This window comes from Zingiber officinale, chromosome 5B (genome assembly GCF_018446385.1).
Source record: "Zingiber officinale cultivar Zhangliang chromosome 5B, Zo_v1.1, whole genome shotgun sequence".
NCBI lineage: Eukaryota > Viridiplantae > Streptophyta > Magnoliopsida > Zingiberales > Zingiberaceae > Zingiber > Zingiber officinale.
The window spans coordinates 108,530,959-108,552,035 of record NC_055995.1 but is presented as its reverse complement, the minus strand read 5'-3'; positions in this window follow the sequence as shown (position 1 = coordinate 108,552,035).

Sequence of the window (21,077 nt, the reverse complement as noted above, 5' to 3'; positions counted from 1 at the left end):
GAGAGAAAGTATGATGACAGAGAAAGTGTGATGAGAAAAAAAGAGAACAGTGAGTGTGATGGGAGATATTGAGAAGAGAGAAAGTATGATGAGAGAGAAAGTGTGTTGAGGAAAAAAAAGGAGGGAGTGTGACAAGAGAGATTGAGGAGAGAGAAAGTGTGATGAAAGCGAAAGTGTGATGAGAAAAAAAAAGTGTTATGGGAGAGATTGAGGAGAGAGAAAGTATGATGAGAGAGAAAGTATGATGAATAAAAAGAAGGAAGAGAGTGTGATGGAAGAGATTGAGGATAGAGAAAGTATGATGAGAGAGAAAGTGTGATGAAAAAAAGAAGAGAGTGTGATGAAAGAGATTGAGGAGAGAGAAAGTATGATGAGAGAGAAAGTGTAATGAGAAAAAAGAGGAAAGAGAATGTGATAGGAGAGAGAAAGTGTATGATAAAATGATGAGAGAGAACAAGGAGAGAGAAGTGATATGAAAGAAAAAATAAATAAATAAATTTTGAAATTTGATATTAAGGGAGAAAATTTTAGTTTTAGGTCAAGGATATTTTTGGAATAAGGGAATATTTTGATTGATGGAAATAGGGTAATGACTCATTGAAGGGGAGGTACATGGGAATGAGTAATTACCCAATTTCAAGGATTCATTCCCTTATTTGTATTCCTATTCCTATAATCCAAACATTAACAATGGTAATCAATGATTCTCATTCCCATTCCCCCCTTCTATTCCCCTAAACCAAACCGAACGTCTCCGAAACTCAAGTCATCGAATTTGGCAATAAAACTTAATCTCCTGGTCTCTTCTTTTAACGCTACTACCATTACCTTATACAGGGGGTGAAGAGATGAGGAACACCTTTGTAACTGGCGCACCTCTTTCCCTAATTGGCGCCATGATGACTGTCGACATCTTTTTGTTATGGGCACCCTTCTTTAAATGACACCTTTTCAGTAATTATTGTGTCCCTTGAAGTCTGACAAGTTAAGCTTAACCGGGAAGTGACTCAGATTGACTTAGGTTGACCTCGATCGGGAGTCGGCTGACTTAACTCGAGTTCAAGCATGAGTCGACTAACTTGAGCCAAGAACCATCCCAAGCCAATTGATCTTACCCAAGTTCTACCTTGAATCAGACAGATTGAGGGCTACATTAACTAAGTCATGTAGAGAACCGCATTGGCTATGTCATGGAGAGGGCTACATTGATCGAGTTACAGACCATGACACATGGTATCATTATAATCCTCAAGATAACTAACATTTTTATACAGTATTTTATTCTCATTTTCATTTTTGGCGTTTTTAATCCTCTCGTATGTTTAATTTCTTATTTATATCATATTTTACGAGTAAGGATCTATTTCGAGTTTCATTACAATTCCTTATACATTTATAGCATTTTCTCTTAAAAAAAACTGTGAATGTGATCTTGTAGGGAATCAAAGATGAGCCATGGGACTAGGGACTAGAATTTGAACCAAACCAAACCATCTGTTATATTTGAGAGATGTTTTAAGGTAATCATTTTAGAAGTTGTATCATTTATTTGATAAATAAATTTAATATTTGAGTGTACATTCTCTATGTATATGATTTCATCTTAGTGGGGACTGATACATAAACTATGTCTTAAACCAAGTGAATATAAGATGAGTTGAAGGAACTGGTGCACTGATAACTACAGTTGTTGAAGGATTCCGAATTATTCTGGGATCAATTGTGATTTTATGATCAATTGGGGGTCATGATATATTAGTAGATGTCATTCATGATTGATTCATAATTAATGGTTAATTATAAATGATCAACATAACCAGGAATCTATTGGGTCATACGCAGTACGAATATATCCGAAAGACATAAGACAAGTTTGAGAATATGATTCTCAGATTGAAAGAGATTAAATCTGATAGGACCACACGAGAGATAAATATGGAAGATATATATCGGGCTAGAAGCAATGGTGGGGCCACACCTCTTATAGGTGAGTTGGATCTATATTGGTTTAATTATAAACCAAAATTGGTTTAGTTTAGTAATAAACGAAAATTGGTTTGTTTTTAACTAAGTTGGTTTGGTTTTGAACCAAACTTAAAGCTATCGAATCATGTTGGCTTAAATGATATGAATTTAAATTTGGCTTTTAAACTCGGATGGTGGTGTATAAAACCCCTCCATGATGAGAAAAATAATAATGAATCTCTTGGGTTTTAGTTTTCTCCTCCCCTCTCCCTCTCTTATGTCGCTGACCAAATAAAAGGGCCTGCCCCTTTTTGTTTCTGCTGTAAGCTCCAGTCGCCAGTAGCCAGCCCCAACCACCTGTTGTTGTCGAACCCCTCGACCGCTTGCTCTCTACCGCTGATCACCCCTTTCCATTGGACAACAAGGAGTTGTTATCCCTCGATTTGTGCCACAGGGTTGCCCTCACCGTCGAGCACCAAATCGAGTCTAGGTTCTCTCTCGGATCATATCTTCTTCCTCCTTTAGCTAGTCATACACTGAAGATGAAACTTATAGCTTTTCAAAGTCATCTTGAAGGTATCTCTGCATGGATATGAATGCAATCCTTGTAAGGGTTGTTAGTTGATGTCATTTACGATAAACGTCATCCAACATGTATAATCTTTAAATGAAGCTTTTCTACAATTATGTTTAGAAATTATTTCCTAATTTATTAAAAAAATTTAATCTTGGAAATTATTTCTGAATTTGTTAGGAAAATCTAATTTAGAAAATTATTTCCTAATTTAATAAGGAACTTCCTTGCTTGGAACTATTTCCTAATAAGATATGAAATTAGATTTGGAAATTCTTTCTTAATTTAATTAAGGAATTATAATTTATGGAACTAAATTCTTTAACATATTTATTTCCTAATTAATTTATGACAACGATGGTATGAATTATGCTACAATCTATATCATGTTAGATGTCATGTTATTACATGTAGATAGTTTACAATTTATTGTATGCCTTCTTTATATATAATTGATGAGACCTAAAGTAAGTAAAACCCTTATTCAAATATTAAAGCTTACACCTTCCATTAATATTGAAAGAAATAAGGTATGATTTCATGTTTGTGTTGTTAGGCACCCTCTAAGCCTAACTTAAAATTAGACATGTTCAGAATATTGAGATACGTTCTCATGATTAATGAGTTGACTTTAACTTGAAACATTATTTTGTTGGACACACTCCAAGGTTAATGTGGAAAGAGGTGAAGTTGGGCAACTTGATGTTTATGCAAATATCAATTGTTGATAGCATAATGTGATAATTGTATATATGTGATATACAATTGGTATATGTGGTACCTACCACTAGAACTAAGAATGACTTATTGAACTCACTCTATGATTGTTCTTATCTATAGTGGATATCAACCTACCTAGAGAAAATCTACCATCTCCGAAAGCTCTTGAATTCAAAAACCAAGTGGGATCTTCTTTGATGCATATGAATGGTTTGCATTATATATTTAATTTATCTTTCTTATATACTCAATTTTATATTTCTAGGTTAATAGAATAAGAATGTCTTCTGTTAATTTGTGTTTGATTTTGGAAACAAACAAACATACCGAGCTGAACTTCTTGGATTGACTTTGAAACCTGAGAATTGTTCTTCCCACGAGTTTGGCTGATGATGCAATATCTGACCAATTGTTGACTCATCAGAAGCATATGACTGATTCTGAACTTACAAGCTGTATCATGCTAGCCTCAATGTCTCTTGAACTATAAAAATAATATGAGCATATGGACACGTATACTATTGTTTTTCATCTTCGTGAGTTATTCAATGAGCAAGTGAGATCCAAATGGTTCGAGGTATCCAAGCTCCTCTTTCACTCAAAGATACAGGAGGGTTCATCTGGAGGGCAGTTTATACTGAAGATGAATGGTTACATTGAGCAATTGGGATCACTTAGATTTATGATGGATTGTGAGTTCTTCATAGTTTACTCGATAGTTATTCATAGTTTGTGATGAACTATCGGATAAACCAACTTGAATCCATAATTCTTGAGTTGATCAACATACTTAAGACAATGGAGCCATCAGTTAAGAAAGAGCTGAAAGATGTGATGTTATTTGATTCTTCAAAGAAAGGTTTTAAGAGGAAGGCAAAAACTCAAACTAAAGGGAAGAAGAAGGCTAAGGAAAAAGAACTGGCGCCAAAGGGCCCATGTCACCATTGTGGCAAGATGGAACACTAGAAAAGAAACTATAAGATTTATCTTGAGTTCGTGAAGGAGAAGAAGGCATCTGATGCTCCATCTACTTCAGACATCTTTATTATTGAATGTTTTACTATGTCCTAGACACTTGGGTATTGGATACAGAGTGTGCCTCACATGTATGTAATGACATTAAGGGGATAATGAATAGTGAAAAATTAGTCAAGCGAGATTTAAATTTGTGAGTTGACAATGGAGCAAATGTTGTAGCTATATCTATAGAAACTTATTTGTTGAAACTCCCTAATTGACTAGTTTTAGAATTGGATAATTGTTATTATGCTTCCTCTTTAATAAAGAACATTATTTCTATTTCTTGCTTAAATAGAAAAGGCTTCCATTTGACTTTTAATATCAATTGTTGTTATATAACTTTAAATGGTATTCTTTATAGAACTGGAACATTGTGCAATAGTATCTATACGTTAGATATAACCAATAGCATATTCAATATTAAAATGAGTAGAAAACACGCTAAATGAATCGATCAATTAACTTCCTACATGCGTCATTGTCACCTTGGCTATAAACAAGAAGCGCATGACTGAATTATAAAAGATTGGCATTTTAGAATCTTTTGAATTAGATTCCTTTGATACATGTGTTTCATGCTTAAAAGACAAGATGACTAAGTTACCTTTTAAGGGAAAAGGTGAACGAGAGAATGATATACTGACCCTCATACATACCGATACATGTGGACCTATGTCTACTCATGCACAAGGAGGTTATAGTTATTTTATTACCTTTATCAATAATCACTCACGATTTGGGTATGTGTATATATTGAAATGCAAATTAGGGGCCTTTGAAAAGTTCAAGAATATAGACATTAAGTAGAGAAATATTTAAAAAAGTATTAAAATACTTCAATCAGATCAAGGTGGTGAATAATTAAGTCAAGAGTTTTAGGATTATCTTAGGGACAATTGCATATTGTCTCAATAAACTTCGCCTTACACACCACAACACAATGGTGTGGCAGAGAGGCGAAATCGAACCTTATTGGACATGGTTAGGTAGATTATGAATCATGCAAATCTTTCCAAAATCTTATGGGGTTACGTGCTCAAGATAGCAGTTTACTTGCTAAACAAAGTCTTGATTAAGGTAATCTCTACTACTCCATATGAGATATAGACTGGAAAGAAACCTCATCTATTTTATTTTAAGACATGGGGTTGTCCTGCTTATGTAAAGAGGACTGTATCAAACAAGATAGATGCTAAGTTTGATAAGTATATATTTATTGATTTCTCTAAGGAAATAAGGGGTTACCAATTCTATCATCCCTTGGAATAAAAAGTGTTTGTTTCAAGACATGTTATATTTCTTGAGAAAGAGTTTCTGTTATAGGAAAATAGTAAGAGTGATGATGAACTTGGAGCAATTTAAGAGACTCCAATAGGCATTGAAGAAATGCCTAATCAGGAAGCATAGCTGTTTATTCATAATGATGAGGTAACGACTGAACCTATTGTTACGCCACCTTCTCATAGATCTAGTAGGACATGTCTAATTCTTGAGAGATATGGATTTCTCATAAGTGAATCAAAAGATGTGTTGCTTATTGAGGATGAGGAGTTTTCTAGTTATGAAGAAGTTTTGAATTGTTCAGAAAGTGACTCATGGTTAAAAGCCATGAAATAGAAAGTAGATTCCATATATGAAAACCAAGTTTAGAACTTGGTAGATCCACCTGAAGGTATAACACCTATTGGATGTAAGTGGATTTTTAAGAAGAAAATTGACATGAATGGTAATTTAATTACCCACAAAGCAAGATTGGCGGTGAAAGACTATCGTCAAAAGTATGGCATCAACTATGATGAAGCATTCTCATCAGTAGTTATGTTTAAATTTATTCAGATACTCCTGGCCATAACATCGTCTCATCATGATTATGAGATATGACAAATGGATGTAAAAATTACTTTCCTTAACGGAAATCTATTCGAGGATGTATATATGATATAACCCGAGGGGTTCACCTCCGTTGATAAAAATAAAGTATACAAGCTTCAACGGTCCATTTATGGAGTAAAGCAAGTATTTAGGAGTTGGAATATCCATTTTAATGAGATACTTAAAGAGTTTGATTTTTCACAAAATCCAGATAAACCCTGCATGTACATAAAGGTTAGTGGAAGTACTGTCATGTTCCTAGTATTATATGTTAATAAAATATTGCTCATAGGAAACGATGTTCCTATTCTATAGTCAGTTAAATTTTGGTTGTACAAATGTTCTTCATGAAAGACATGAGAGAAATAACCTATATTCTTGGGATTAAGATCTATAGATATAGATCGAGGAGGTTTCTTGGTCTTTCACAGTCTACATACATACATAAAGTGCTAAAATGGTTTAGCATGGAAGAATCCAAGAAAGTTTTCTTCTCATGAGATATGGGATTTACCTTTCGAAATCTATGTGTCCGAGCACACATTACGAGAGAATGTGCATGAGTCAGATCCCATATGCATCAATTATAGGATCGATCATGTATGTTATTGTATATACTAGGCTCAATATATCATATACTCTGAGTGTCACAAGCAGATATCAGTCGGATCCAGAAATGGTTGGATTAAGAGGTTTGGATTAAGATGGAATACATTATTGCGGCTTCTGAAGCAACAAAAGAAGAGGTTTGGATTAAGATGTTCATCACTGAACTTGAGTAGTTCCGAGCATTGTTGAACCATTGCCAGTTTACTGTGACAACAATGGGTCGTTGCTGTTGGTGCAATATCCCTCAAGTCAAGGGTGACCTGGTTAACCAAGCTGAGTCTTGGTTAGGGTTTAGATGTTTGACAATAAGATATTGATTGAAGAAGAGTCAAGTAGGTCAAGGTTGACTGGATACTTGACTGGGAAGTCCTAACTGGAATGTTAGGCAGAAGGAAGTCCTAGTGAGTGAAGCTAGGCAGAAGGAAATCCTGGTGAGTGAAGCCAGGTGAAAGTCCTAGTGAGTGAAGCTAGGCAGAAGGAAATCCTGGTGAGTGAAGCCAGGTGAAAGTCCTAGTGAGTGAAGCTAGGCAGAAGGAAATCCTGGTGAGTGAAGCCAGGTGAAAGTCCTAGTGAGTGAAGCTAGGCAGATGGAAAACCCTAGTGAGTGAAGCTAGGTGAAAGTCCTGGTGAGTGAAGCTAGGCAAGGAAGGAAATCCAAATGGATCAAGGATGATCGGACATCTGGTGTTGGGAAGTCCAAGTAGGTCAAAGGATTGACTGGATACTTGGCAAGGAAGGAAATCCAGATGGATCAAGGATGATCGGACATCTGGTGTTGGGAAGTCCAAGTAGGTCAAAGGATTGACTGGATACTTGGCAAGGAAGGAAATCCAGATGGATCAAGGATGATCGGACATCTGGTGTTGGGAAGTCCAAGTAGGTCAAAGGAGTGACCGGATACTTGGCACTACGAGTAAAAGTCCAAGTGGGTCAAAGGGATTGACCGGACACTTGGTGGGAGTCCTGGCGGTCAAGGAGTGACCGGATGCTAGGCATGATGTACCAACAGTCAAGGTTGACCGGATGTTGGTTAGGAGGTTTGGGACTTGGTTTGGGCAAAAACCAGCAGATCGATCCGTGATCGATTCAGCCGTGGATCGATCGGTGGATCGATCCGGTTCTTCAGAAGCTCGGATCGATCCGTGGATCGATCGAGGTCCCCGATCGATCCATGGATCGATCGATGTTTCGCGCGATAAGCGCCGGATCGATCCGTGGATCGATCCAGCGCTTATCACAGCGCTGCAATCGATCCGTGGATCGATCCAAAGCCTCCCGATCGATTGGGAACATTCGAATCGATCGGGATCCGACCGTTGGCGTTAAAGCCGCAGGCGAGCGTGGTCTTCGGTATCTCTTCACGAGCTCTTCTCAGATTCATTCCAGCTCCTCCACAGCTCTCTACAAGCACGTGATCGCCAGTTCTTGAAGGTTCTTGGAGGCTTTCCAAGTCAAGAGGCGGATCTATTGCAAGAGGAAGAAGTTAGGGTTAGGGTTTTTACTGCACATCTTGTAAGCTTTTGCTTAACTTGTATTTCCCTTTCTTCTTCTTGTACTGAGAGTATTGTAGGGCTTCTCCGCCCTTGGTAGTTACCATAAAGGAGTGTTATTCATAGTGGAGGGTGTGTGCGTTGGTGTGGATCCTTGGATTAGTCACCTCTTGTGAGGTGGATACCAAGTAAAATCCTAGTGTTAGCGTTTTGTGTTTGTTTCTGTATTTTCCGCTGCACATCCAAGAAGAAACAAGCAACGCCAAGCAACGAAGTGCACCGAGCGAACGCGACGAGCTATTCACCCCCCCCCTCTAGCTACTTTTGGTCCTAACAAGTGGTATCAGAGCGAGGCCGCTCTTCACCGGAATCATCGCCGGAAGGGTCAAGCATATCAAGAAAAGCTAGAGGGTGAAGAAGTTGGAGCAAATTCTTCAAGTTCAAGATTTTATCAAGCTCAACTTCAAGATGCAATTCCAAGATGGACTTGGATTTGACACAAGGGTGGCTCCACCATACACATCCACAAGCTTCGATTCTTGGAAGTCAAGAATCGAAACCTTTCTTATGATGGAGATAGAGCAATGATTTGCTCTAATGGAAGGCTTCGAAGCTCCAACAAACTCCAAGGGCAAGCTTCTCAAGAAAAACAAATGGAGCTCGGAGAAAATCCAAAGGTGCGAGGCCAATGACAAAGTGACCAAGCTATTGGTCAATTTATTGCCAAGCACCATCCTTTGCAAAATTGGAGAATTTGAAGATGCAAAGGACTTATGGAGCAAATTGGCCAAGCTTCATGAAGAGATCCCCTCCACTGTACAAGAGCAAGCAGAATCCAGAGAGGGTGACTCTTTGGAGCAAGACCAAGAGGAGGATTCCGAGGTTGAGAGATGCTCAACCTCCGAAGAAGAGGAAATCCAAGAAGCTTCATCCTCAAGGGAATGCAACGAAGGGAACAAGGAGGGAGCATACTCCTTGTTTCATATTCAAGATGATGAAGCCTCCACCTCTAGGATTGAGGGGGAGCAATCCTTGGTGACACCGGATCAAGAAGAAGAAGAAGCTTCTACATCCGGGTCAAGAGAAGAAGAGGAGGAAGAAGCTTCTACCTCCACAAGTCAAGAAAAATCAAATGGAGGAGAATCAAGGTCCGATCAAGAGGAAGCTTCTACCTCCGGATCAAAAGAAAAAGATGCCACTCCTACAAGCAAAGGTATAAATATTTCAATTAATAATAAAAATCATATTATATGCTTTGAATGTAGGGAACATGGGCACTACAAGAGCAAGTGCCCTAAATTAGCCAAGAAGAAGGGCCAAGTGGCACAAAAGGGCAAGGAGAAGCCCAAGGAGACCATCCCCGGAACAAAAAGGAGCAAGGAGCACATTGTGTGTTTTTCTTGCAACCAAAAAGGGCATTACCGAAGTCAATGCCCCAAAGGGAAGAAGATGGTCAAGGCTCAAGGAGGCATTAGTCAAGGGGGAGCCTCCAAGGTAAAGAAGAAGGTAACATTTATTGAGCCTACCCCTTTACATTATGGTAAAAAACATGATAGTTCTAACTTTTATCATTTTAATGCAATTTACCATAAGAATAGGAAGCATGAGGGCTTTAAGGAAAAGCATGTGGCCCTACATGCTAAGACTATCACTCCTAGGGTTAGGAATGTAGGTAAAAGTCTAGGCAATAACTCTAAGGATTTTAGATACAAGCCTAAAAACCAACATGCTCATGGACTTAATGAAAAACCAAATTCTAAGGATTTAATGATAGAAAATCAAGTCTTGAGGTCAAGACTTGATAAAATGGAAAAGACCCTAAAAAGGATGGAAAATATCCTAAAAGGGCAAAATGAGCAAAACCTAGGGCTAGGAAAGTCAAAGCCATCAAATAGCCATAGAGGTTTGGGATACAAACCAAAGGCTAAGAAGGATGTGCCTAGTTATCATAGGGTTCCATATAGTTATGGAACAAACCCTAGGTTTAATGGTCAAGTCAAGAATACTAGGGAAGTCATCCCTAAGAGTATTTTTGCAACCAAAGTGACTAAGACTTCTAAGAAGTCTAAGAAAGTCACTAACAAGGTCACAAGGAGGCTATCCTAGGGTTGACCTAGAAAATGTGACCAAGGCTTCTAAGAAGCCCAACAAGGTCACTAGGAAGGTATCTAGGAAGTTATCCCTAGTGAGTACCTAGAGCATCCAAGGAGCACCAATAGGTGTTGGGTTCCTAGGAGCATCTTCTCTACCCCATAAATGGGTTAGAGAGTGTCAACTCCAATTAGAAGGGTAGTTAACCCAACTTTGAGGAAATTGACACTCAAGGAGCATTTTCAAGGTTTTTGTTAACCTTTGAAAATGAAATGGAACTATTATTTACTCCTTGAAAGAGTAAAATGTGCCTAGTGGTGAAAATTTGATTTTAATCTTAAAAGGCACATTTTGGGAAATTCATAAGAGCTACCAAGTTGGGATTTTGGTATGTTCTTAGGAAATTTAAGGCAATCCGTGCCTTAACTTTAAAGTGCTACTCTTGTGGAAAAATGAAATATGCCAACATTTGAGGAATATGCTTAATTTCAATTGGCATAAATTAATCAAGGGAATTAGAAATGCCAATTTAGGTTTTGGCGTTTTCTTGACGCACTTAAGGGCAATCTAGGTTTAAGTTGTAAGTTTAGCTAAGGTTTTAAGGATACTTAGATAGCTAATCTAGGTATATTTTATTTATGCTAAATCTTGCCATGATTGTTTGCCCATCATATGCCATGACATCATGTCTACTTTTGCATTCATGACTTATTATGAAAAATACAAAAATACCATGTCATGACATTCATACATCATGTAGTTATAGGATATTTTCTTTTGAAAATTATTTCCTTTTGATGTATGCCATAACATTATCACGCATTAAGTTTAATTTCTTGTAATCAAGGACAAAAGGCATTTACCAACACTTATTATCAAGTGACATCCTAGGTGGGTGTTTAATATCTCCAAAATGCCTAGATAGTATGCATGATCCCTAGATTAGGGCAAAACCAATCTCTACATCTCACAAAGACCTATAAGATGACTTGTATGTGTTTTAGTGCACATTAGATACAAGTGAGATGTTAGGATGATGAACAAAACTCAAGATGTTGATTTAGTGCATTCTTTTGAGTTTTAGGTTCATCAAAACACATAGTTATGTGTTTTCCCATCATTGGGAAAGCTAATGTACAAGTCATGTGCATTATGCCCAAGGAACATGATGGGATATTGGTTTTGAAAATGTTTTTAAAATGTTTTTGGAAAACCTTGGTGAAGGCTATCTTTTGATAGTAATCACCATTGAATAGTTAGACACAAACTTGAAGAAAACACTAAAGTTTTTGCAAGTTTTCAAGTTTGTGTCAATCTTTGAAAATATGATGTATTTTCATAGAAAACTATTTTTCCTTGATAATATATGCCCTAAACAATGTCTACACGAAATTTCATAATTTTTGGATTTTTGTAGAATTTTCTAGGGGTTTCTGAAGTTGACTGAAATGGAATTTCAGCAACTATCAGAGCTCCGATCGATCCATGGATCGATTGGAGTTCCTGAATCGATCCATGGATCAATTCAGAAGGCAATTTCCGCGAGCAGAAGCTCGCTGGATCGATCAGCCGATCGATCCAGGGTGTCTGAATCGATCAGTGGATCGATTCAGAGAGGTTCAATCGATTGGAACCCAACTCCAATCGATCCAAGTTGCTGATTTTGGCTGGGAAAGCCTGATTTCAGCACTTTGAACCTATTTTAGTCTAGGTAACCTTTCCAAACCCTTAAAATACATTTGTATACATAAAAAAGGGTGTTTTTGTGTTGAAAACAAGGATGGAATGGTAAAGGAAGGCTAAGTTGAAGTTTAGGTTGAGGTTTGTTTCAAACTTTGAACATTTGAACCTCAAAACTTCTAAATTTGGGTTTCCTAAAGGTTTAGGATTTCCAAGTCATTGTTGGTGCAATGACAGAAGTTACCACCATGTCTTTAGGGGGAGGGACTCCTTAAAGGCATGAAAATTATTTTTCATGAACCTTGGAGGTGGATCATCCATTGTGAACTTGCTCAAGGTTGAGCATTTAAACTTGAAATGGGGATAAATGGGGAGTGGATATCCTCATCATTTCAAGTGGCAACTCAAGTGGTTGAAAATGCTCAAGGTTGGGTATTTGTCAACATTGAGGGAGAAGTTAAGGATAATGAAGGGTATGGGACCTTCAATATTGAGTTGATCACATGAGTGAAATTGTGATCACGATGAGCAACTCTTCAGGGGGAGAGTCTTCAACAAATGGAGTTGTTGAAGTGTGCCCAAAATTGGAGCATAGGTTGATGTGTGTCCAAAGACGGGTTGATGTTTTTTTGTAAGGGGTTGATGTGTGCCAATAGGGGGAGAATGAAAGGAAGTAAGTTAGGTTTTCATTACCTAGAGGGAGTTTGCCCTCTTAGGGGGAGAATGGAAAGCTTAATTTATGGGTTCATTACCTAGTGGCATGAAGAAGGAGGCTATAGGATTAGCCTAACTTACATGTGGGATTGTAAGTGTTTTTGTGGTATTGTCAAACATCAAAAAGGGGGAGATTGTTGGTGCAATATCCCTCAGGTCAAGGGTGACCTGGTTAACCAAGCTGAGTCTTGGTTAGGGTTTAGATGTTTGACAATAAGATATTGATTGAAGAAGAGTCAAGTAGGTCAAGGTTGACTGGATACTTGACTGGGAAGTCCTAACTGGAATGTTAGGCAGAAGGAAGTCCTAGTGAGTGAAGCTAGGCAGAAGGAAATCCTGGTGAGTGAAGCCAGGTGAAAGTCCTAGTGAGTGAAGCTAGGCAGAAGGAAATCCTGGTGAGTGAAGCCAGGTGAAAGTCCTAGTGAGTGAAGCTAGGCAGAAGGAAATCCTGGTGAGTGAAGCCAGGTGAAAGTCCTAGTGAGTGAAGCTAGGCAGATGGAAAACCCTAGTGAGTGAAGCTAGGTGAAAGTCCTGGTGAGTGAAGCTAGGCAAGGAAGGAAATCCAAATGGATCAAGGATGATCGGACATCTGGTGTTGGGAAGTCCAAGTAGGTCAAAGGATTGACTGGATACTTGGCAAGGAAGGAAATCCAGATGGATCAAGGATGATCGGACATCTGGTGTTGGGAAGTCCAAGTAGGTCAAAGGATTGACTGGATACTTGGCAAGGAAGGAAATCCAGATGGATCAAGGATGATCGGACATCTGGTGTTGGGAAGTCCAAGTAGGTCAAGGGAGTGACCGGATACTTGGCACTACGAGTAAAAGTCCAAGTGGGTCAAAGGGATTGACCGGACACTTGGTGGGGAGTCCTGGCAGGTCAAGGGAGTGACCAGATGCTAGGCATGATGTACCAACAGGTCAAGGTTGACCGGATGTTGGTTAGGGAGGTTTGGGACTTGGTTTTGGGCAAAAAACCAAGTGCTGGATCGATCCGTGGATCGATCCAGGCTGTGGATCGATCAGTGGATCGATCCAGATGAGCAGAAAGCTTCTGGATCGATCCGTGGATCGATCCAGAGGTCCCGATCGATCAGCCGATCGATCGGGACGATGCTGCTTCGCGCGATAAGCGCTGGATCGATCCGTGGATCGATCCAGGCGCGTTTCCTGAGCACAGAGGCGCTCTGAATCGATCCGTGGATCGATCCAAAGCCTCCCCGATCGATTGGGAACATTCGAATCGATCGGGATCCGACCGTTGCGTCGGGTTTAAAGCCGCAGGCGAGCGTGGTCTTCGGCATCTCTTCACGAGTTCTTCTCAGATTCATTCCAGCTCCTCCACAGCTCTCTACAAGCACGTGATCGCCAGTTCTTGAAGGTTCTTGGAGGCTTTCCAAGTCAAGAGGCGGATCTATTGCAAGAGGAAGAAGTTAGGGTTAGGGTTTTCACTGCACATCTTGTAAGCTTTTGCTTAACTTGTATTTCCCTTTCTTCTTCTTGTATTGAGAGTGTTGTAGGGCTTCTCCGCCTTTGGTAGTTACCATAAAGGAGTGTTATTCATAGTGGAGGGTGTGTGCGTTGGTGTGGATCCTTGGATTAGTCACCTCTTGTGAGGTGGATACCAAGTAAAATCCTAGTGTTAGCGTTTTGTGTTTGTTTCTGTATTTTCCGTTGCACATCCAAGAAGAAACAAGCAACGCCAAGCAACGAAGTGCACCGAGCGAACGCGACGAGCTATTCACCCCCCCTCTAGCTACTTTTGGTCCTAACAGTTGCACAGGCCAAGAAATCTAGGTCTCATCAATGATCCAAATATGTGCTTCATCTCTATGACTTAATCAGGGAGATCATAAGTAAGAGAGAAATCCAAATTAAGAAAGTTTTCACTGAAAGGAATCAAAGGTTCTACCACAAGGTAAGTTTGAGAGTTAAGTGTGTTGGTGCAATCGACCTATGCTTGATCGGTACGATCATGGTTTTGATGTGTGTGTCAAAGAGTTTAAGTTAGACTTTCATATGTGTTTGATATGTGTATTTGAGTTTTGCAAGACTTTGTGAAACACACATGAGAAGCTTGGTGCAGCTAAGCTTGGGAAGCTCATCCTAGGACTCGGATCCTTGAGTCAGTGAAAGATGGTGTGGAAGACATCCGAAGGACCGCCGGACGAGGACCAACGGAATGGAGCCGAGGGAAGCGGACTTCAAGGCAACGTGAAGGATGGCATGGAGAGGAGTCGCGGGCTCGAGTGCATCTGAGGGATGAAGGCCGAGGAAGAGGACTTCAAGGGCAACTCCGGAGAGGATAAGTGTGTGTATGTGCAGTCTTAGTAGTCGATTGCGCAGTCGACTGGCTGCAAATAGAAATATTCTGTTCGCTCAGCTAGCAGCTACCAGTCGACTGCTAATTTTAGCAGTCGACTAGTAAATGACCATTGACAAACCGTTGGTGTTGCAAAGTAGCCGTTGGCTACCTCCAACGGTAGCACCAGTCGACTGATGGTTTTGCCAGTAGACTGGTACTGAGATGAGTTGATATGATGATCAATTCTCTCCTCTTATTTAAGGGAAGCTTTGGGGCATGAAGGAGGTTACTCATGCTTGTTGAATAACTCCTAGTCTTTGCCCAAAGCTTCCAAGCCATACTCTCTTCCTCCTAAACCTAAGTTCATCTTGTAAGAGGAAGAGAGCCTTTGTGAGAGGTTGTACTCCACCGAGAAGGAGTAAGCTCTAGCTGGAGATTGCCGGGGATTGATCCACCGAAGGATCAAGGGTTCGTCCACCTCAAGGACACGCCGTGGAGTAGGAGCAAACAATCTCTGAACCACGTAAAGGAATTATGTTAGCGTTTGTATTCTTGCTTATCTTTATTGCTTTAGTTTTTGTATTTCCTCTTGCGTAAACTAACCTTGTAGAAAAGCAATCAATTTGGGGGTGCCATCTATCCAACCTCCCTTTAAGTCGGCCACGGATCCCCTACAATGTGGAGTCCTCTAGTATTAGATACCAAGGTGGTTGACATTAGGTCAAGTGGGAGTATGTTATATTTGAGAAAATTTCTAAGGCAATCACCTTAGAAGTTGTATCATTTATTTGTTAAATAAATTCGCTATTTGAATGTACATTCTCTCTACATATGATTTGATTTAAACTTAATTAATGAAGTCCACAATATAATGTATAAAATGAGAGAAATTGTGATTGGATCACAATTAGTAAGTATCTCACCATATGTAATTATGTACGTATTAAAAATCTTGCCTATTTGATGAATTGATGAGATTGAACATTATCAATTCTATAAGACTAGCATAAGTTATAGTCCTTGGTTCATCTAAACAGTCGGTCCTCACTGGCTAGAAATATTGGGATGTAATTGAGAGTTAACATATGAATGCTAGTTATGGGTAACTAGTTCATTAGTTGTGCATGCTATGAGATTTCATATGGTTCTTCATATGTCAATGAAGATCTCCTTGCAGCTCAAGTGCAAGTTTCCTTAGATTAAGGTATTCAAGTCATCTTTATCATGGAGACTTATACTTTGACAACTTAGTATGACATCTCCTAGGAGGTGTAGATCTGGGATGGTTTGCTATAAGTCAACATGTCAGAAAGTGTTTAAATAACCCACAGAGGATTCACCATTCCTTTGATAAAGGAGATGTATATCCTAAGATCTCTTATCAGGATTATTACTCATAAGTCTTTAGACAAAGCAAAGCATGTCAAGAGGATGGTCTTCTTGGACACGTGTTTGAGTAATTTAACTCTACAGGACAAAGAACTACTACTTGAGTTAGGTGTGATGTAGTCAGCCTACTAGACACTGACATATAGACCATGTTTTGAACCAAGTGGTATAATATGAGTGAAAGAAATGGGTGCATGATAAATCCTAATTTTGTCATGAAATGGGTATCAAATAATAAAGTACAGAAATCTCTCTCTACACTAATATAACATAGGGAGTAGCTCGGATCGTCTCTCACAAGGAATGTAAATAGTGAATTCTAATCTTAGGATTGAATTATTATTGGGTTTGGGTTTTGGATTTAGGATTTTAGAGCTATTGATAATGTAGATAAACCTAACCTAATCTAATCTAGGAATGTAAGGAAATAAGCAAGAACATAAAGTGAAATATGTTGGTGCAAGAAGCACCAGACGATCGAACCTATGTTTTGATAATGACAAAGGGTTCAAAGTTAAATTGTCTTGTGATCTAACAAGTGTTGAACCACTTGTGCACGAAAGTCCTAAGTGTACTTAGGCAAAAGTCCTAGTGGATTCTAAGCAGTGGAAAATCCTAGGGGGTGGTAATCCTAGGTTCTGGAAAGTCTTGGCGGGTCATGCACTTTGAGCGACATCCTAGAGTCAGAGACTCTGAGTAAAAATCCTGGTGGTCCCGGACCAGGTGAAAGATTGGATGGGTCGGGGATCGGACTTCCAGTGGGAAAGTTCTGAAGTCTCGGGTGTTGAGCAAAAGTTCAATCGATCTGGAGGATCGGTATGACAAAAGGTAAATTCTCCTGAGAGAAGTAGGTGAGGACGTGTTCCCTGAAAAGGGAACAGTAAACGTCGATTTGACCTAGGATTTCAGAGAAATTCGAAAGTCAGAACCGGCCAGTCCGGACACTGTCAAAAGTTATCTTTTATATTGTTTTATTATTTGTTATTTATTCTAACTCTATTTTGTAAAAGACTAGCACCTTTTGCAGGGCTAGATTCAACCTTTATCAGTCGACCGAATGTTTAGATTGGTCGACTGAACCTCCAATCAGCAAGATCAGATTTCCAGCGAGTGGACCAGGTTCAACCAGGAGATCGGTCGATCGAACATCGGGTTCAGTTGACCAAATCAAGATAACAAGTGACTTGATCGAGCCGGGTCAATCGGGTCAGAGATCATCGACGAATCGGTCGACTGAATGGTGGGATCAGTCAACCAAATGAGGACTTCTATCCGAGAAGCAGAACCTGGATGGGAAGCCGGGCCAATTCAGGCAGGATAGGTCGACCGATCCAAGGGATCAGTCGACTGATCAGAGTCGGGTCAAACCTGATCCCGAGATCAGTGGATCTAGATTGAAGTGGCTATAAAAAGGGATCTCGGCCAGCACTTTGAAAAACGAACTGAGAACAATCTTCTTACGTGTGCGCTGCTCCAGAACAACTCAACAAACGCCCAACCGCTGCTTTGACAATCAACAAACCACTGCTAATCATTTGTTGTCGGTGTACTTTATTTTTTTCAATACTTGTACTTGCATATTTGTAAAGAATTTTTGGATCTATAGTGATTGCCCAACAAAAGCGATGGACGATCTTGGGAAAGAGTAGGAGTCTTCACATGCTCTGAACTAAGTAAAAGAAACCTTGTTAGCATTGCTCCTCATCTCTTTCTTTCTTCCACTGTGTTATTCTGTGTTTTCCGAAACGAGTGAAAAAGTCACAAGTGTTATTCACCCCTTCTAGCATGCATCGATCCTACAAAATATACTCAAACCTACTCTATGCTTGCAATCAAATTCATAGTATGCAAAGAACAATTTAAACCTAAGTCTAGGTTCTGCAATGCAAGAAACAAATAAAGATTCTAATTACCACAACCAATAATTCATTAACTGAACATCAAAATTTGAATGAACAACAAGCATGAAAATAGGGGAAATAAACTAAATCAAACTACAAGGAATTTAAAGGAATGATAGCTTCAAACCATTCCTATGGATCTAAAGGTACTTACAACCCAAGCTAGGCATCCTTAAGCTCATGTTGGATCGCTTCTAATGGAGGAGGTATCACCCGGAGGAGATGGAAATGGTTGGATGATGGCTGATCGAAATATGATAGCTGAGTTATGGCCGAATCTGGATGAGAAAAGTATATGCTGAGGGAGGTGAATGACCGATCGAGAAGGAGAAACCTTGTCTCTCGGTGTTAGCTGGTGAAGGAAGGCGGAACCTTGGATGATGTGTTGCAAAATGGATGAATGATGTGGAATTACCAGAGCTGGAAGGAGTGGTTAGGGAAGGAGAATCCCTTAACTCCCAATGGTGGATGGATCTCCGGTGGCCAGTGATGGGGCGATCAACGGTGGGCGATCCCCCTTTGCCTCACGTGCGTGCCCTCCCTGTTCTAGAAAATCACGATCAAATTTTTATAGCTTCTCTTCATTTTTTATCTGACCCAGATCTCAATCAATAGCCAGGAACACTCCATATCTTGATCAATGGTTGGATCAAATTAGATCTAGATCAAAGTCTTCAAATCTTGATCAGTGGTTGTGATATACTCTCCTTTGAGCTTGATGAACCAGGTCTTTGATGGATGACTCAGATCTCCTCAGATCTTGAATGGATGGTTTAGATTTATTCTCAATTTGTTCTCTTCACTTAATCTTATAATTAAGCCCAATTTGAATTTATCCAACTTGAGTCCATGGCCCCTTCATTGCCTACAAAGACCGCAATCAAATGATTAGCCATAATTCCATGAATAAATGACATATTGCATTAAAACCCAAACATGAGTCTAACTCGTGAAACATGATATAAATGTGGATTTAGCACACAAGAAGATTAAAAAGTATGAAGATGTGACCCTAAATATTGTGACAAAATGATAGTTATTAAATCCTCCCACACTTATTCTTGCACGTCCCAGGTAAGCAAACAAAACTAAGAAATAAACTAAAAATCATCTCCCTAATAATTTTCTAGTAATACCTAGAAGATAATAAAAGGAATTTAACTAAGATAATATAAAGATCAAAATAATCATGAATACAATCCCTACAATAATTAATAAGCATGCTTATTTCATCCATTAAACAATTAAGACAGATTCAATCTCACGAGGTAAATGTACCTATTCTAACTCTCACACTCAAACATGGAAATGGAGTTCACTAAATACAACTCATAACATTTCACTATCATATGCTTACTTATTTTTTAATTCTCCATCACTATAAATACATAACATGCATGAATCAAAATAATTTTATAACTGTGTGAAGAAAATAAGAGAATAAGCAAAAGACTAGATAAGAAAAGAAGAATCAATGAATGGAAATTGAGAGCATTGGATTGATAAATATAATGAGTCAACCAAATGACATATATAGAAGAGTACTCCCTGTTGATGAAGTAAACAAAAGAGTACCTAATGTTGCCAATTTTTAGCCTACTTCAAGATCAATGACTTCAAAACAAGCATATGAAAACTAAAACCATGGAAATATGTCTCGAATTCCCATTAGTGCAACCATTAACCTATCTAGCAGTAGCCTCTTTTGTCCCCCCCCCCCCCCCCCCTATTGTACTACATCAAGTTCAGAATTTGTTTAGAATTTGGTCTCTAAAATCAAGTGTTGGTGTTGAAAGCACTAGCTAATCAAACCTGTATTTTGATATTAGCAAAGGTTCAAAGTCAAGGGTTATTATGATCTAACAAGCTTAACTAAGTGTACATGAAAGTTCTAGTTGAGGCTAGACAAAGAAGTCCCGGTCAAGTGGATTGGGCAAGAAGTCTTGGTCGAGTGGATTTGGCAAAGAACTCCTGGTCAAGTGGACTGGGCAAAAGTCTTGGTAGATCGAGGACATCAGGCAGAAGTCCTAGGAGTCGAGAACACTAGGAGGGAAGCCTTGGGGGTTGAGGACACCAGACAGAAGTCTAAGCGGGTGAGGATCGGACGTCTAGAGGGAAGTTTCAATGGTTAAGATCGGATGCTGAGCAAAAGTCCAAATAGGTTAAGAGGACCGCATTCTTGGCAATAGGTAAACTCTCTTGAGAGAAATAGATGAGGATGCGTTCCCTATTGAGGGAACAGAAGGAGTCAGTCCGACCTAAATCCAAAATTCAGACTGAATAATCCCGAGAATGTCTAAATGTTTTGTACTTATATTTCATATTATGTTTGTTGTACTAACTCTATGATGCTGGAAATCAAAGCTGGAGTTAGGGCATTCCAGGCACTCGGAAAGAACCCAAGCGCCAAGAGGTCCTAGAGACAAAATGGATCTAGGCGCCTGAAATAGCCTGAATCCATCCACACGGGAAGCTGAGTTGGCATACCTTGTTAGCTGGTCCAAGCGCCTCGGAAGGGATAAAGGTGACTTGGATAGAGGTTCGCTGAGTTGCAGCCACATCAGTAAACAAGGTGCTGAGAATGGATCCAGATACCCGGAGTTGGATAAGTCAGTGACGAAGGTGGATCAGATAGGCGTCGGTGGAGGCGCTCGGAGCTGGCCTAGGTGCCTGGAAGAGACTATAGAAGAAGGGCTCGACTAGCAGCTTGAGACACTCATTCCATATGACTTTCATTCTTGTGTGCT